We start from the raw sequence: 17,983 nt of genomic DNA, 5'->3' as shown, positions 1-17,983 counted from the left end.
CCCAAAGTGCTGGGATTGGCCGGGCGCAGTGGCTCAAGCCTGTAATCCCAGCACTTTGGGAGGCCGAGACGGGCAGATCACGAGGTCAGGAGATCGAGACCATCCTGGCTAACACGGTGAAACCCTGTCTCTACTAAAAAAATACAAAAAACTAGCCGGGCGAGGTGGTGGGTGCCTGTAGTCCCAGCTACTCGGGAGGCTGAGGCCAGAGAATGGCGTAAACCCGGGAAGTGGAGCTTGCAGTGAGCTGAGATCCGGCCACTGCACTCCAGCCGGGCAACAGAGCGAGACTCCGTCTCAAAAAAAAAAAAAAAAATGCTGGGATTACAGGTGTGAGCCATCGTGCGTGGCCACCCCCCTCCCCCCGCCACTGCTGTCGTAAGTTATTTCATCCTTTTTTTTTTTTTTTTTTTTTTTATTCATTTATTTATTTGAGACACAGTTTTGCTCTTGTTGCCCAGGCTGCAGTGCAATGGCGCTTTCTCGGCTCTCTGCAACCTCCGCCTCCCGGGTTCAAGTGATCCTTCTGCCTCAGCCTCCTGAGTAGCTGGGATTACAGGCATGCACCATCACGCCTGGCTAATTTTGCATTTTTAGTAGAGACGGGGTTTCTCCATGTTGGTCAGGCTGGTCTCAAACTCCCGACCTCAGGTGATCCACCCACCTCGGCCTCCCAAAGTGCTGGGATTACCGGCGTAAGCCACTGCGCCCAGCCTTAAGTTATTTATTTCTAGAGATCAGAAATCGAATTTATTTAACTCTATCACCATAGTTCACAAATGGCCCTTAATAATTTTGAATGCTGTTACTCAAAGCCAAATAACACAAAATTTCAGAATTTTCTTGCAACTTCTTATGTTGCAAGTTAAACTGATGTTATATCCAGATGGTTATAGTTTTCCTCCCAGGTCTCTCAAATCTCTGCTTCCAACTGTGTTGCTGGGCCTCAGAGCTCTTTCTAACACAGGGTTGCTGGGGCCATGGGAGGCAAACATTTAAAAGCTCTGTTTTCCTAGTGGTTGGGTCTTAACTATTATAAACTACGTGTTTTAAATCTAATTTAACATTAGCAGATTAATGCAAGTGAAATATGTTTTCTTGTTTGTATTAATTATATTCAGTATAGAGTGTATCTTTTTATTTAATTATAAGATTTAATGCCAGAAATTCTGAGCTTAAAAAATTATCTTACCCAAGTTACCCCTACGATTTTTAAATAAAATAGTGTCATTTACTTTATCCTTTTAAGAGAAGATCTCTTGGTAATTCACTTTCCTAAAGCTTTCTGGTGATCTTAGCATAACCTTCATTCAACAAAATATCTCTTGCCTGTCTTTGTATATATATGTAACAGAGTACCATTAGAATTATCTGCAGTATAATGTTACTGCTTACACAACTACTGATTTAAGTTTCTGTACATATGTGGATAAATGCTCAAATTGTCTGTCTTGTCCAGGCAGATTCTATAGCCATGGTTCTTAACCTAGAGTCCTCATGTGTGGGTTTTGTGTGTGTATGTGAGATGGTGTCTCACTCTGTCGCCCAGGCTAGAATGCAGTGGCATGATCTCAGCTCACTGCAGCCTCCGCCTCCTGGGTTCAAGTAATTCTCCCACCTCAGCCCCCTGAGTAGCTGGGATTATAGGCATATGTTACCATGCCCAGTTAATTTTTGTATTTTTAGTAGAGATGGGGTTTCACCATGTTTGCAAGGCTGGTCTCGAACTCCTGACCTCAAGTGATCCACCTGCCTCAGCCTCCCAAAGTGCTGGAATTACATGCGTGAGTCACCGCACCCGGCCTTATGTGTTTTAAAATTATGAAATTGTGTTTGTGTGTGTACATGTATAATTTTCAGCAGAGAGTCTCTATGACTTTTATCAGATTTTTTAAGAGATCTCTGTTATGGGTTAAATTTTGTCCCCCCCAAAAAAATATGTTGGAGTCCTCATCCTTATTTGGAGATAGCCTCTTTACAGAGCTAATTAAGTTAAAATGAGGTCATTGTGTGGGCCCTAATCCCAATATGGCTGAAGTCTTTATATAAAGGAAAAGTTTGGACATAGAGACAGACATGCATAGAGGGAAAACAGTGTAAAGAGACACAGGGAGAAGATGCCATCTACAAGCCAAGGAGAGAAGCCTGCAACAAAGCCTTCCCTCACAGCCCTCAGAAGGAATGGACAATTCTAGCATTAGCTCAAGCTGCTGTATGATGTAATTGTGTGAAGGATTATTTATGGACCCAAATACCCTTCTCTCTACAGGAGTTTATAATCTCTATAGACTAAAAGGAATTAGGTCCCCAAGGTTGCTGCCGTTCTTAGTTAGTCTAGATTTAAAAACCTTTAATTTTTCACTATCAACTTTATGTAGTTCCATATGCATATGGAGATTTCAAGATCATTAGGTGAAAATTACTCTTTAATTATTCATAGTAAAGGGAAAGGGTTTGCCTTTTTAAAAAAGTATATCTTTTCCATTTTTCTAAATCTTCTACAGTTAATCCCTTCTAGTTAAAGTCTACCAAACACTAATTAACTTACTCTTTACTTTCTCAAGCACTAATGGAAATACTGGATTATAACCAATCTAATACTCTCTGGGCATTTCTACCAGACACTTTGCTCAGTGTGATTTAAGGCAGTTTATAATCACCCCTTGTGGTCTTGAGGCCAGTTTTCAATTCATGAGACTCATATATCCTAGCTAGTTTTAATTAATTTTGCAAGGAAGTTGCCAGGAGAAGCAATATTAAATGCTTTCTTATAATCAGGTTATTTCATCTATTGCGTTCTCGTCAGCCACTAATCTTGTAATTTTATCTCAACAAAATACAGAACTTGCTTTGACGTAGTTTGTTCTTTACTCATTATGTTTTTCAGTACATAGAACTTATGGTTTGGGTAACCTTATATTCATGATTGTCTTAACATTAGGATTTGGGGATGGACCTTATATAGTATCACATTATGTTTCATGTATTTGGTCTTTTTGGGTAATCATATCAGCCAAGAACAGTCAGGAGTAATTTGAACAGGGAAAATTTTATTTATTTATTTGTTTGTTTGTTTGTTTGAGACAAACAAACAGGCTGGAGTGCAGTGCATGATCTCAGCTCACCGCAACCTCTGCCTCCTGGGTTCAAGCGATTCTCCTGCCTCAACCTCCCAAGTAGCTGGGACTACAGGCATGCACCACCATGCCCAGCTAATTTTTGTATTTTTAGTAGAGATGGGATTTTGCCACATTGGCCAGGCTGGTCTCAAACTCCTGACCTCAGGTGATCCACCCTCCTCAGCCTCTCAAAAGTGCTGGGATTACCGGTGTGAGCCAGCGTGCCTGGTCTGAACAGGGAAAATTTAAAATAAAAAATGTTAATTAGGTGAAAAGTGGTTAACTTCTGAAAGGAAGAGTCAAAGGTGTACAGAGGTAGCAGAAAGCTGATAACCCCTAGGACTGAAGGAGAGTCAACAGAGGAACTTAGCAGAGGTCCCCACAAGGCTGAGGTTCAGTCCTCTGAAGGGAAGACACACGGCCACAGGGACATGCTGCCCACTGCCAGAGGGCACTCTGCTGGTGCATTGCAGGAGCAGCCCACCCGATGGCAGTGAAGAATCTTTGGGGGAGGGAGCCCCACCACTGAACTGTAAGGACTGCCATTGCCAAGGTGAACTTAGCTGAGACCCTGCACGCCAACCTGCTTGTCGCTGCACAGAAGAGCCACACGGTACAAGAAGAAAGAAAAGGCCTTTTTCCTGCCTCAGCTTTGCAGCCTTCCTCCAGTGCCCTTTATTGGCAAAGCAAAGCACCAGGGTAAGTGACAGAGGAGAAATGTAGCCTGCTGTTAGGTCCAGCTCCAGTATCACAAAGCAGGGCAAAGGGTGAGTTAGGAAGCGAGAGACAGTAAATGGATAACTGGCACAGTGAGTAAAAGCTTTGTGTAACTTTAAATCTTACAAATTAAATAACTATTTTGCATCATGGAGTTTAATAACTATCATTCAATTAACAGGTTTTAACAAATTTTCAGAAATAAAATATCGGACAGTAATTGGAAGATAACAAAGCATAAGTGTGAATAAAAGTTTGCCGCCTGTAATCTCAGCACTTTGGGAGCCTGAGGTGGACAGATCATTTGAGATCAGGAGTTCGAGACTAGTGTGTCCAATATGGTGAAATCTCGTCTCTACTAAAAATACAAAAACTAGCTGGGCTTGGTGGTGCACACCTGTAATCCCAGCTGCTTGGGAGGCTGAGGCAGGAGAATCACTTGAAACCAGGAGATGGAGGTTGCAGTGAGAGGAAATCGCCACTGCATTCCAGCAGGAGCAACAAAGTGAGACTCCATCTAAAACAAAAAACAAAAAAAAGATTGCTCTCCCACCCTCTTAACCTCATTGAATTTTCTTTCCTTATTAATTTTTTTTTATTGAAAAAAAAAATACTCGAGATGGGGTAACACTATGTTGCCCAGGCTGGTCTCAAACTCCTGGGCTTAAGGCATCCACCCACTTCAGTCTCCAAAAGTGTTGAGATTACAGGTGTGAGCCACTGCGCCCAGCCAAATTTTCTTAATTTCATGTACGACTAATTTTCTCTTCTAATCGTTTCACTTTTCTTGAATTGTTACTATTCTCCCCCAACTTTTCTTTCTTTAACTACATTGAGCTCTCCTCTTCCTGTCTTCCATTAGCACCTTTCCTAACAACCTTATTTGTTCTTCAGTTGTTATTTATGCTTGTCTTCTCAACTAAATTGTAAGGCCCTTGTAATGAACTCAGGGACTGTGCTTTATATTACTTCTGTATATTACAGAATAGGACTGTACAAGTGCATGTTGAATAGATGGAATCGTTTTATATTTACAAAATAAGAAAATGGAAACGTAGTCATCAAAGCAGTCAAAGAACAGATAGGCACTTACCCTTTCTTTTCTCCCTTGCTACCTTCTTTTTTGTTGGTTTTGAGACGGGGTCTGGCTCTGTCTCCAGGCTGGAGTACAGTGGTACAATCTGAGCTCACTGCAGCCTCAGCCTCCTGGGCTCAAGCCATCCTTTCACCTCAGCCTCCCAGGTAGCTGGAACTACAGGTGCACACCACCATGCCCGGCTAATTTTTGTATTTTTGTAGAGATGGGGTTTCACCATATTGCCCAGGCTGGTCTCAAACTTCTTACCTCAAGCAATCCATCCACCTCTGCCTCCCAAAGTGTTTGGGTTACAGGTGTGCACCACTGCACCCAGCCTCCGTTGCTACTTTTTCAGAAGCTGTTAATAGTCTACCAGCTGTCTCTTGCTCTCTAGAAAGAATATAGCTAACATTAGAAATGTAAAAACAAAACCAAGGTAGGAGTAGAGGGGATGACAAAACAGTTATAATCATGGGAAAACTAAAAACATCTGAAGTGAAAAATAAATGTGGAGAGAGGGTACTTTCAGGTTGCTGATGGTTTTAATGTACACTCTGGCTTTTCTTTCAAAACCCTACTAAAACAATTTTTTTAAAAAAGATAAGCGCCCTCAAGGAGAGAACAGGAGAGATGACAACAGCAGCAAGATTTTGGAAGGTGAAAAGTATGTGAACTTAGCAAGCCTATGAAAAACAGTACTCAAGTGAGGAAAGCCAAGAACCAAGGCAGTTCACAAAACTCCAAAGGCTGAAGATTGGTGGTACAGGTGAAGGGGGAGATGGCTTAAATAAGGAGGATTAAAGTGTATGTAGGAGTCACATACCTGTGTCACCTGCTTTATTCTCTCCCACAAAAGACTGGAGCTTTATTCTCTAAAGGTTAAAACACAATGGTTACTCAACTAGTGGATACTAGACCAGTGGAAGATGGGGTCTGTACTGAAAATGGTTTTTTTGTTTGTTTTTTTCCTTTTGAGACAGGGTCTCACTCCATCACCTAGACCGGAGTGGAGTGACACGATCTCGGCTCACTGCAACCTGTCTCCTGGGTTCAGGGGATTCTCACATCTCAGCCTCCTGAGTAACTGGGAGTACAGGCAGGCAGCACCATGCCCAGCTAATTTTTATATTTTTTGGTAGAGACAGGGTTTCACAATGTTGTCCAGGCTGGTCTTGAACTCCTGACTTCAAGTGATCCACTCGCCTTGGGCTCCCAAAGTGCTGGGATTACAGGTGTGAGCCACGATGCCCGGCCTGCACTGAAAATGTAGCAAATTATGCACACATCATATGCTGAGGCCATCTCTTCCCGCCACACCCAGGCCTTCACTCTCCAATCAGGAAATTAGAAGAGGCTTCTCTGGGGAATCTGATCAGCCCAAGAAGAATAAAGGCACTGACACTGGAAGTTCTACAACTAAACAGCCTGATCACACTGTAGCAAAGCTTACAGTCAACAAGCCTAGCTCCTACTTGAGTTTTCAAGCAGCTTTTTAGTCTCCTGTTCTTACATAGGAAAAGAAATTACCAATGTTTGAGAAAAGCCCCTAAAATGAAAAATAAAGACCGAAGGCAATGAATGGAAGGCAACTTGGAGAAAACAGAATATGCCTTCAAGAAGGTAAAATTGAAAAACCGCATGATACATTTCAATATGTTAAGTTTAGACAGCAGGCAGACATAGTAGATTCTGTGGTTGATTTAGAGATAAGTACAGAGAAAACCAAACAAACTGAAAAACTCAGGGAAAACAAAAAAACATGTGCAAGTAAGGAAAAGTAATCATAGTTAATAACATGCCTTAGCTGTAAATAGTATTTGTATAATCATAACACTGTACAAACTGAATGTTAATTTAAGTTACCATTTATAACCCTGAGGAGATAGGACACTTGCCATGTGTATTATGAGGAATTAAGGTGGGAAGGGGGAAAAAAAGAGTCAAGTTATCACTTCCTGTATTGGGGGAAGTCAATAGAAAATGCCTCAAATTGAAAAATCAAGAGGTACCAATGCAGGCACTTTTTTCTTTCCTTTTCATTCCTAGGAATACAGGCATATCGTTTAGTCATTTAAGACATGAAGGTAATATAAAATAATCAGCTAAACAGAGTGAAAGTGATTGCCACAGGAAGGAGTTAATGGAGGATTACAGGTTTTCTTTTCTTTTTTTTTTTTTTTTTTGAGACAGAGTCTCGGTCATCCAGACTGAAATACAGTGGCACAATCTTGGCTCCCTGCAACCTCTACCTCCGCGCTTCAAGCGATTCTCCTGCCTCAGCCTCCCAAGTAGCTGGGATTACAGGCACACACCACCATGGCTGAGTAATTTTTGTCTTTTTGATAGAGATGGGGTTTCACCATGTTGGCCAGGGTGACGTCAAACTCCTGACCTCAGGTGATCCACCCACCTCGGCCTCCCAAAGTGTTGGGATTACAGGTGTGAACCACTGTGCTGGGCCTATTTTCTTATTAAACATTGTTTAGCCTTGTTTCCATAAATGTTACGATATCCAGTCTCTGTCCCTCCAATTACCTATTTCACTTTTTTTTTTTTGAGATGGAGTTTCGCTCTTCTTGCCCAGGCTAGAGTGCAATGACATGATCTCAGCTCACCACCACCTCCACCTCCTGGGTTCAAGCAATTCTTCTGCCTCAGCTTCCTGAGTAGCTGGGATTACAGACATGCACCACCATTCCTGGCGAATTCTGTATTTTTACTAGAGACGGGGTTTCTCCATGTTGATCAGGCTGGTCTCGAACTCCTGACCTCAGGTGATCCGCCCTCCTCGGCCTCCCAAAGTGCTGGGATTACAGGCATGAGCCACCACGCCCAGCCAAGATCTTTAAATTAAAACGTTGTTGCTCACATATTTTCAGTTTTGTGTTATGAAATCTGTGTACCCAAACAATCCAAAATGTATAATTTACTTTCTGGGTGGGAAGCAACTATATTTCCTCCTCATGATGGGAAATAGAACCCAAAATTCAAGGCTTTAGCAGTATGTTGATGACACAGTCTGATTAAGGAATTTCACTTTTTCCCCTCTTTCTCCCTTGATGTAAGTGGTATTTTCCTGAATGTCTAGCTGGATTGCAATTCACTTGGGAAAAAATAAAATTCTATGCCAATTTTCATTATTAAGGTCCTCTAAATATTGACCTCTGGTAATTGATAGGTTTGGTGGATGGAATTTTACTTTTTTGACATGACATTGAATTGTACATTTAGCACTGGGTCTGGGTGATCTCTCTGGGGACAGTGGAATTGATGGTTCTTTTCCTGTCAGTCCCAGGTGGCCTGTCAGGAGAGCAGGTGTTGCTGGGATGGTGCATGCATTCAAGAGTCATAGTGCAAATCTCATCAAGACATATATCCCCAAACCACTCAGGCTGGTATCTCTCCTGGGGAAGAGGCCAACACTGGCCTCCTCTGCTGCTTTTTTTTTTTTTTTTTTTAAGAAAAAGAAAGAAAAACTAATTATCAACCTAGAGCAAATGTCATTCAACTCAAATCCACGAAGGATAAAGGCATAGGTGACAAATGTTCCTGGAGAGAGGGTTGAGCTGTCACTTGTCTTTTTAATGGATTGTTTGGCTATAGAATCACATATTACTTCATCTAATTGTGTATTTCATCTGAAGAAATACTGAATAGAATTGTACAATTTTTATAACCCCTCTGGATTTGAACAGAATCCTAGCATCAAGGAAGATATAAGAGGTTAATTTCATTGCTCTTAAAACATTCAGGGGATGGGTGTCTATTGATTTAGTCAATACTTGGCTAATGTTGGCCAGGCTGGTCTTGAACTCCTGACCTCAAGTGATCCACCCGCTTCAGCCTCCCAAAGTCTTGGGATTACAGGTATGAGCCACCACACCTGGCCTGTGCCCAGAAATTCTTAACATGTAACCCAATTCACTCAGGTTTTAGATTAAGTATGTTTCCTTTTACTCTAAATGCTGTTTGACAAGTGAAGTATTGTCCCTAATACTTCACCTATTTTTCCTTTTTTCAGTTTTTATATTTTTTATAGAGATGGGGGGGTCCCACTATGATGCCCAGGCTGGAATTGAACTCTTGAACTCAAGCAGTCCTGCTGCCTCAGCCTCCTGAGTAGCTAGGACCACAGGTGTAAGCCAGTGAGCCTGGCTTCCTTTCTTTTACTTACAGTTATTATATTCCATTTTATCTACCTTGACTACACCATGGGCAGTTGGGCAGTGATCCTTGTCACATTTCAGAGGGCAGAATTAGGAACAATGAGGAGAAGTTAGAGAGAGGTTGGATTTTTGTTTTGGGGTTTATTTGTTTTGCCACACTCTTGGAAGAACTTTCCAAATGTCCAAAAATTAAATGGACCCTCAAAAAGTACTGAATTTCCTATCAGTTGGAATGCTCAGGCAGAGCTCTGCAACTAACTCTAGAATGTTATGAGATACTGCTAGTTATTAGGTGGGAGTTTAGATCAGATATCCTTTTCAACTATAAGAATTAAGGATTCTATTATTTTTGCTTTCCACAGAAGATATACAAAATAAATAGCTAGTGTCCATTTTGAATTGCACCATTGTTTATAATAGTTCTGTTTATTTTTAATCTTACAGACCTGTTATAACAGTTATTACTTATTAATGGAGATAGCAATGCTGTTAATACTTGCCTTGAATTAGTAAGTATTCTGATAGAAAAATTAACCAGCTTTGCCAGGCGTGGTGGCTCACGCCTGTAATCCCAGCACTTTGGTAGGCCGAAGCAGGTAGATCACGAGGTCAGGAGATCGAGACCATCCTGGCTAACACAGTGAAACCCCGTCTCTATTAAAAATACAAAAAATTAGCCGGGCGTGGTGGTGGGCGCTTGTAGTCCCAGCTACTCGGGAGGCTGAGGCAGGAGAATGGCATGAACCCAGGAGGCGGAGCTTGCAGTGAGCAGAGATTGTGCCACCGCACTCTAGCCTGGGTGACAGAGCAACATTCTGTCTCAAAAAAAAAAAAAGAAAAGAAAAATTAACCAGCTTTTCAAACAGCGTTTAGTGTAAAAGGAAACATACTTTTACTCTAAACTAAAACCTGAGTGAATTGGGTTACATGTTAAGAATTTCTGGGCATAGGCCAGGCGTGGTGGCTTACACCTGTAATCCCAACACTTTAGGAGGCTGAGGCAGGCGAATCACTTGAGGTCAGGAGTTTGAGACACCTGGCCATCATGGCAAAACCCTATCTCTACTAAAAATTAGCTGGGCATGGTGGTGCGTGCCCAGCTACTTGGGAGGCTGAGTCAGGAGAATCACCTGTATCTGGGAGGCGGAGGTTGCAGTGTGCCGAAATCGCGCCACTGCACTTCAGCCTGGGCAACAGAGTGAGAATCTTGTCTCAAAATAAAAAAAGACTTTCTGGACAGAAAGGAATGTTAAAATTTGGAAACTGTTTTATGGGCCTTGAAAATGAAACAAATTTTCATATCTGAGATGTCTCATTGACTTGAGCCTTACCTTAGTGACTGTTTCTAAAATGTCTTCTTTTCACACATCCCCAGTCCACATTTCTTTTTCTATTGTTTCAAGAGAAGTTCCCTTTTACCACTAATACCTAGACTATCTTGAGTAAACCTTCTTCTTTAATATCGAAATCCTTTGTGTCTCTTTTCTCCTCCCTTTTTCCCAATTCCAAGAAGTATCCTTTCTCTTAAGAGTTACCTTCCTTTGGCCGGGCGCGGTGGCTCAAGCCTGTAATCCCAGCACTTTGGGAGGCCTAGACGGGCGGATCATGAGGTCAGGAGATCGAGACCATCCTGGCTAACACGATGAAACCCCGTCTCTACTAAAAAATACAAAAACTAGCTGGGCGAGGTGGCGGGCGCCTGTAGTCCCAGCTACTCGAAGGCTGAGGCAGGAGAATGGCGTAAACCCGGGAGGCGGAGCTTGCAGTGAGCTGAGATCCGGCCACTGCACTCCAGCCCGGGCGACAGAGCGAGACTCCGTCTCAAAAAAAAAAAAAGAGTTACCTTCCTTTTCCTTGTGTTCCGGTTGCTGTTTTCTGCTGACTTGTAAGGGACCTTCAGCCTTATTTCCATGTTTTTTCCTCTCTCTCAGCATCATAAGTCTATTCCTCTTCCAACATCATTTTCTCTCCAACATTTCCAGTGGAAGAGATCTCATTTCCATTGCCAGACAATTAGAATCATCCCAATAGAATTCTCCCATCTCTCTACTTATCTTAATTTGTAGCCACAGTTGTTATTTATGATGTTAGTTGCAACACAGAAAGAAAGCAAATTTCTCTTACACATAAATAGTTCAGTGTATTTGAAGAGATCTATCATAGTACCCTCTTTTAAAACGTGTTCATGTTGCCAATCATGTGTTTCTGTTTTTTCAAAATTAGAGCTTATATTATGCCTCAGACACTGTTTGATTCTAGGATCTCAAAGACAAAACTTCTGTGAGATACTTATCCAGTGAGGGACAGGCATGTAATCAGATAACTGTATTTCAGTGTAAAAGAAGTTTGCACGAGGTTCATGGCTGACACGATGGAAGGAATAAGCAGCTCTGCCTGAGTGGGGGTTTCAGGAAAAGCTTCACAGAAGAGACACTTGAAGCTAGGTCTTGAAGAGCACATAAAAATCTGCCAGATGGACATCAGCAGTACTGGAATACTAAAGAGGGAAGGAGTGATGTAATTAGAATAACATGCACAGGAACAGAAGTGTGAAGTCACGTGGTGCATTTGAAGACCTGCTAGTTATTCCTGTGTAGCAGGAGCATATGGAAGAAAAGCAAGAGACAAAGTTGTTCATTAGATATGAGCTCCATGAGAGTCAGGACCTCACCTGGCCCATTCATTATTGTATCCACATTGCCTAGTGCGTAACAGATGCTTAATAAATATCCAGTGAATAAATAAATAAAGAGGTAGGTAAAGGCCGGATCTAGAAGTGGTTTTTATCTAAATTCCACAAAGACTGACGTTTTTTGCTCTTTTAGGACTTGTATATCTTCTACAGGTTCTTAAGCATAATTATTAATGGGCATTTTTCCCTTTTTGTATGTTTTTTAGGTAAATATGAACTATTATTCGATTACCTGCCAGAACTCATAGTGCCACATTTTGCCAAATTATCAACCTCAAAAAAAAAGGAAATAATTTTTATTGAGGTGAACTCTATAATACCCTGTTTAACTTTGTAGAAGTTGCCTTAGAGTTTAAATGTTCCATTTTCTCCATTAAAAAAGGAAGAGATAGAAAAGTTAGAGGTTTTAAGTGTGATGTTTCATATTAGACTATAGTGTGATATATTATAGTTTCTATAAGCAATAGAAACTATAGAGATAGATATAAACTGTCCAAAATTAAGTACTGAGAGAAAAATATTAAAAGCAAAATTAATAGAACCTCAGTGGGACAATATCAGGCAGTTTAATGTACATGTAACTAGAGTTCCAGACGGAAAGGAGTTAGGTACAGGCCAGAGAAAAAAATATTTAAAGACATAAATGATCCTGGGCATGGTGGTTCACACCTGTAATCCCACACTTAGAGAGACTGTGGCTGGTATATTGCTTGAGCTCAGGAGTTTGAGACAAGCCTGGGCAACATAGTGAGACCCCATCTGTACCAAAAAAAAAAAAAAAATTAGCTTGGTGTACTCTATATCTTTAACATGTTTCTGAAAAATTCTGCCATTAAATGAAAGGTATTAGCCAGGCATAGTGGCTCACGCCTATAATCCTAACACTTTGAGAGGCTGAGGTGGGTGGATCACTTGAGCCCAGGAGACCAGCCTGGTCAACATAGCAAGACCCCATCTGTAAAAAAATTAACCAAGTGTGGTGGCATGCACCTATAGACCCAGCTACTTGGGAGACTGAGGTGGGAGGATTGCTTTGAAGGTCAAGGCTGCAGTGAGCTACAATTGTGACACTACACTCCAGCCTACATGACAGAGTGAGAGACTGTCAAAAAAAAAAAATCCCAGACAAAAGTCTATTGTATTTTTTACACCAGAAACAATTAGAAAATAATGTTTCAGAAAGATGATTTTCCCAGTTGTAGTAAGAATATAAAGTACATTAAGTTTTAATCTGCCAAAAATTTTATAAAATTTTTGTGGAAAAAAATTGTAAATTTTATTGACAGACATTAAAGAAAACCTAAATAAATGTTATGAACTACAAGGAAAACAAAAGCCATTATACTAGAAACTTAGTAAAAGAATGTTGTCTAAAAAGTAATGAACAGTTATATGAGCAAAGTCAGAACTTACACAGACCTAGAAATTAGAAAATGAATTTATTATTGTATGTCTCTCTTCATTTTAATATTTTAATTTTTTGTTTTGTTTTGTTTTTGTTTTTGTTTTTGTTTTGAGACAGAGTCTTGCTCTGTCACCCAGGCTGGAGTGCAATGGCGCCGTCTCTGCTCACTGCAACCTCTGCCTCCCAGGTTCAAGCACTTCTGCTGCCTCAGCCTCCCAAGTAGCTGGGGTTATAGGCATGCACCACCACACCTGGCTAATTTTTTGTATTTTTAGTAGATACAGGATTTTGCCATATTGGCCAGGGTGATCTCTAACTGACCTCAGATGATCCGCCTACCTCAGCCTCCCAAAGTGCTGGGATTACAGGCATGAGCCACCACGCTTGGCCCATTTTAATTCTTAAAGCAAACTTAAGTCATATTTCTTGGGGAATTTGTGTCTGTAATGTTTGAAACATTGAATGCTGTTTCTTCACTATTGAAAGGCTTTGTCCATTTCTCTAGCTTTTCTGTGCTCCTACATTCTTCTGTAATAGCACTGTCATATTACATTATAATGGTATATGTATCTCTAGTGTGTGAACTCTTTTACATCAGGGACCATGGGGAGATAACTGTAGCAAAGCCATTAAGAACACAGGACCTGGAGATAAGGCCACCGGGATCCAATGTTGCCTCTGCCGTTTACTGGTGGTGTGATCTTGAACAAGTTATATAACTTCTCTCTCTCAGTTCCTTCATTTATAAAATGAGAATAATAAATTATATCTACTTATAGGGGGGTTGTGAGAATTTTAAGTAATAATGCATGTTAAGTGAATATGATCACAAAGAAATGTTAATGATTATGGTTCTTAGCTGTTCCATAGCACAAACTCTTCACTGCGTGTGCTCTAAGTTTTGATCAACGTATAATAAACAGATTAGCATTACAGTGGTGTCAGGGGCAACTTAGAACTGAGCAAGTTATGTGATGTGATGTGTGGAGAAGTACAACTTGTTTTCAGTAAGAAGTAAGCATAACATCAAGCCAGCACCGAAGAAAGATGGCCTTTACTGGAACCAGTGAGCACTTTGCCTCATTAATATAATAAGAATGTAGTTAGATCAGAAAATGTTGTACTCAAATAGCCACACAGGACTGAATGGCAGCCACATAACTAGTGTGATGATTGTGGAGTTTCTTATGGGCCCTTTGAGAAATTATGCCATCAGAATAAGTGTGCTAACTTGTTTAGTGAGTTTCTGAATATTTTAATCTCTTCAAATTGTGAATGCAAAAATGTTTAGAACTCCTAATCCTGTATAAAATTGTATCCAATAAATACATATTGAATGAACCAATTAGAAACTATCAATATTATTTCTCAGTATCTTTCAAGTGTAACACAATACTGACATAGAACCTATAATTAAATGCTTTTTGTATAAAAAGCATTCAGTTGTTCATGATCTGAATTTGGATTGCTGATTTGGTTATTACATTTAGCCAATTATTTACATGCACTAAGGATTACTTAGTGTGTTTTGTTTTGTTTTGTTTGAGACAGAGTTTTGCTCTTGTTGTCCAGGTTGGAGTGCAATGGCACGATCTCAGCTCACTGCAACCTCTGCTTCCCAGGTTCAAGTAATTCTCCTGCCCCAGCCCCCTGAGTAGCTGGAATTACAGACATGTACCACCACGCCCGGCTAATTTTGTATTTTTAGTAGAGACAGTGTTTCTCCATGTTGGTCAGGCTTGTCTTGAACTCCCAACTTCAGGTGATCCGCCCACCTTGGCCTCCCAAAGTGCTGGGATTACAGGCATGAGCCATTGTGCCCGGCCTGGATTACTTAGTTTTTATAGCAATATTAATCTTTCATTTTATGGATTTTGATATGTTTAAATATACAGCTTTGTTAAATGTTTTTGTATTTAATGCATTTGCATTCATCTAATCTACTTACTTTAAATCTAACTGTATCCTGACTTCCTGGCACGAGTGGTTAAACAAAAGGAATATTTTTCAAATAATTATTCATAGTATCTAAATAACCTTAAGTACGATACTTTTAAGTCAAAATATAGTATCTTTGTTATTAAAAACAGTGCAGCATAAATGCAAATTCTGATGTTATTTGAATTTAAACAGAATTGAATTTATAAAGTATTTTGGCCGGGCGTGGTGGCTCAAGCCTGTAATCCCAGCACTTTGGGAGGCCGAGATGGGCGGATCACGAGGTCAGGAGATCGAGACCATCCTGGCTAACATGGTGAAACCCCGTCTCTACTAAAAAATACAAAAAACTAGCCGGGCGAGGTGGCAGGCACCTGTAGTCCCAGTTACCTGGGAGGCTGAGGCCGGAGAATGGGGTAAACCTAGGAGGCGGAGCTTGCAGTGAGCTGGCATCCAGCCACTGCACCCCACCCTGGGTGACAGAGTGAGACCATCTCCAAAAAAAAAAAAAGTATTTTTTCTTTAATTATATGGCAGTAATGTCCCAATGCTCAAGTTTTTTATCCAGAACATTGATTAATTAGATTTTCTGCCAGTTATCTTGCAAGAACAAAGCCAGAAGGACAGGGCAAGCTTCCTTTGGGCTTCAGGATAGAGGTAAGAGGTGCCTTTGTCTTTAGTGAAGAAACCCAGGTTCTGTTGCCATAGATCTCCTCTTTGTGAATGAAGTCTTTCTATCAGGTTTGACTTGAACCTGAGGTCTTTTTACACCTCTGCATTTAATTTTTGCTCAGTTCTAGACATCACCTACTTTCGAAAAGAGCTTTATTGAGATACTTTCCACATACAATAAAATTCACCCACTTGAAGTATACAAGTCAGTGGATTTTTAATACAGTCATATAGTCATATGTTAACTCTGGGGATATGTTCTCAGAAATGCAACGTTAGGTGATTTCATTGTGTGAACATCATAGTGTATTCTTACACAAACCTAGATGGTATATAGCCTACTACACAAGTAGGCTATATGGTATAACCTATTACTTGTAGGCCACAAACCTGTACAGTATGTTACTGTACTGAATACTAGAGGCAGTTGGAACACAATGGTAAGTATTAGTGCATCTAAACATAGAAAAGGTAGAATAAAGATACAGTATAGGTGGGCTTGGTGATGGGCACCTGTAGTCCCAGCTACTCAGGAGGCTATGGAGTGGGAGGATTGGTTGAGCCCAGGAGTTCTGGCCTGTAATGCATTATGCCGATCAGGTATCTGCACTAAGTTCAGCATCAAGATGGTGACCTTATGGGAGAAGGGGCTACCAGTTCGCCTAAGGAAGGGTGAACCAGCCCAGGTTGGAAACTGAAAGTCAGAACTCGTGTTCTTATCACTAGCGGGATCATGCCTGTGAATAGCTGCTGCACTCCAGCTTGGGCAACAAAGTGAGACCCTTCTTTTAAACAAACAAAAACTAGAACAGTATAATACGTTAAAAAAAAAAAATGGTACACCTAGCCTGGGCAACATGTCGAGGTCCCATCTCTGCAAACAAATTTAAAAATTAGCCAGGTGTGGTGGTGCATGCCATGGACCTAGCTACTCAGGAGGCTCAGGCAGGAGGATCACTTAAGCCCTCAGTTAAGGGAGGTCAAGGCTGCAGTGAGCCATGATCACACCACTGCACTCTAACCTGGGTGACAGAGTAAAACCTTGCCTCAAAGAAAATAATAATAATGTACACCTGTATAGAGTACTTACGTAAGTGGAACTTATAGGACTGGAAGTTGCTCTGGGTGAGTCAGTGAGTGAGTGGTGAGTGAATGTGAAAGTCTAGGACATTACACTACTGTAAACTTTATAAACACTGTACACTTAGGCTACACTAAATGTATTAAAATATGTTTCTTTGATAATAAATTAACCTTAGCTTACTGTAACTTTTTTACTTTATAAACTTCTAATTTTTTTTTTTTTTAACTTTTCAACTCTTTTGTAATAGCACTTAACTTAAAACACCAGGCTGGGGCATGGTGGCTCATGTTTATAATCTCAGCACTTTGGGAGGCCAAGGTGGGAGGATCAGTTGAGCTGAGGAGTTCAGGGTTGCAGTGAGCCATGATCAGGCCACCACACTCCTGTCTGGGCTAGGTAGCAAGACCCCAGGATCACTTGAAGCCAGGAGTTCAAGACCAGCCTGGGTAATATAGCAAGACCCTGTCTATACAAAAAAAATAGAAATTAGCTGAGCATGGTACTGTGTGCCTAAGGTCCCAGCTATTCAGGAGGCTGAGGTAGGAAGATCACTTGAGCCCAGAAATATGAGGCCACAGTAAGCTATAATCACACCACTGCACTGCAGCCTGGGTGGCAGAGCAAGACCCCATCTCTTAACACACACACACACACACACACACACCCATTATACAGCTACACTAAAATCTCCTTATTTATATCTTTTTTCTATAAGCTTTTTCTGTTTTTAAAATTGTTTAGGCCAGGTGCAGTGGCTCATGCCTGTAATCCCAACACTTTGAGAGACTGAGGCAGTAGGATCACTTGAGTTGAGGAGTTCAGGATTAGAGTGAGCCATGATCAGGCCACGGCACTCCTGCCTGGGTGACATAGTGAGGCCCAGTCTCTAAGACACAAAACACACGCATTAACCTAGGACTACACAGGGTTAGGATCATCAGTATTACTGTCTTCTGTCTCCACATCTTGTCCCATTGGAAGGTCTTCAGAGGCAATAACACACATGGAGCTGTCATCTTCTATGATAACAGTGCCTTCTAGAATACCTCCTATAGGAGCTGCCTGAGGCTGGTTTATAGTTAACTTTTTTTTTTAATTATTGAGATTGAGCC

General features: G+C 41.0%; 1 protein-coding gene across 1 annotated transcript in view; it reads left to right on the top strand.

The window, feature by feature from the left end:
* The window catches only part of LIN52 (lin-52 DREAM MuvB core complex component), a 117,254-nt gene that overhangs the window by 75,458 nt on the left and 23,813 nt on the right, over window positions 1–17,983 (top strand). The gene's annotated exons all lie outside the window — the stretch shown is intronic.

This window comes from Trachypithecus francoisi, unplaced genomic scaffold, assembly GCF_009764315.1.
Source record: "Trachypithecus francoisi isolate TF-2019V2 unplaced genomic scaffold, Tfra_2.0 Lachesis_group3, whole genome shotgun sequence".
Classification (NCBI taxonomy): Eukaryota; Metazoa; Chordata; class Mammalia; order Primates; family Cercopithecidae; genus Trachypithecus; species Trachypithecus francoisi.
Note: the sequence above shows the minus strand (reverse complement) of the source record. Positions and strands in the feature narration are given on the sequence as shown.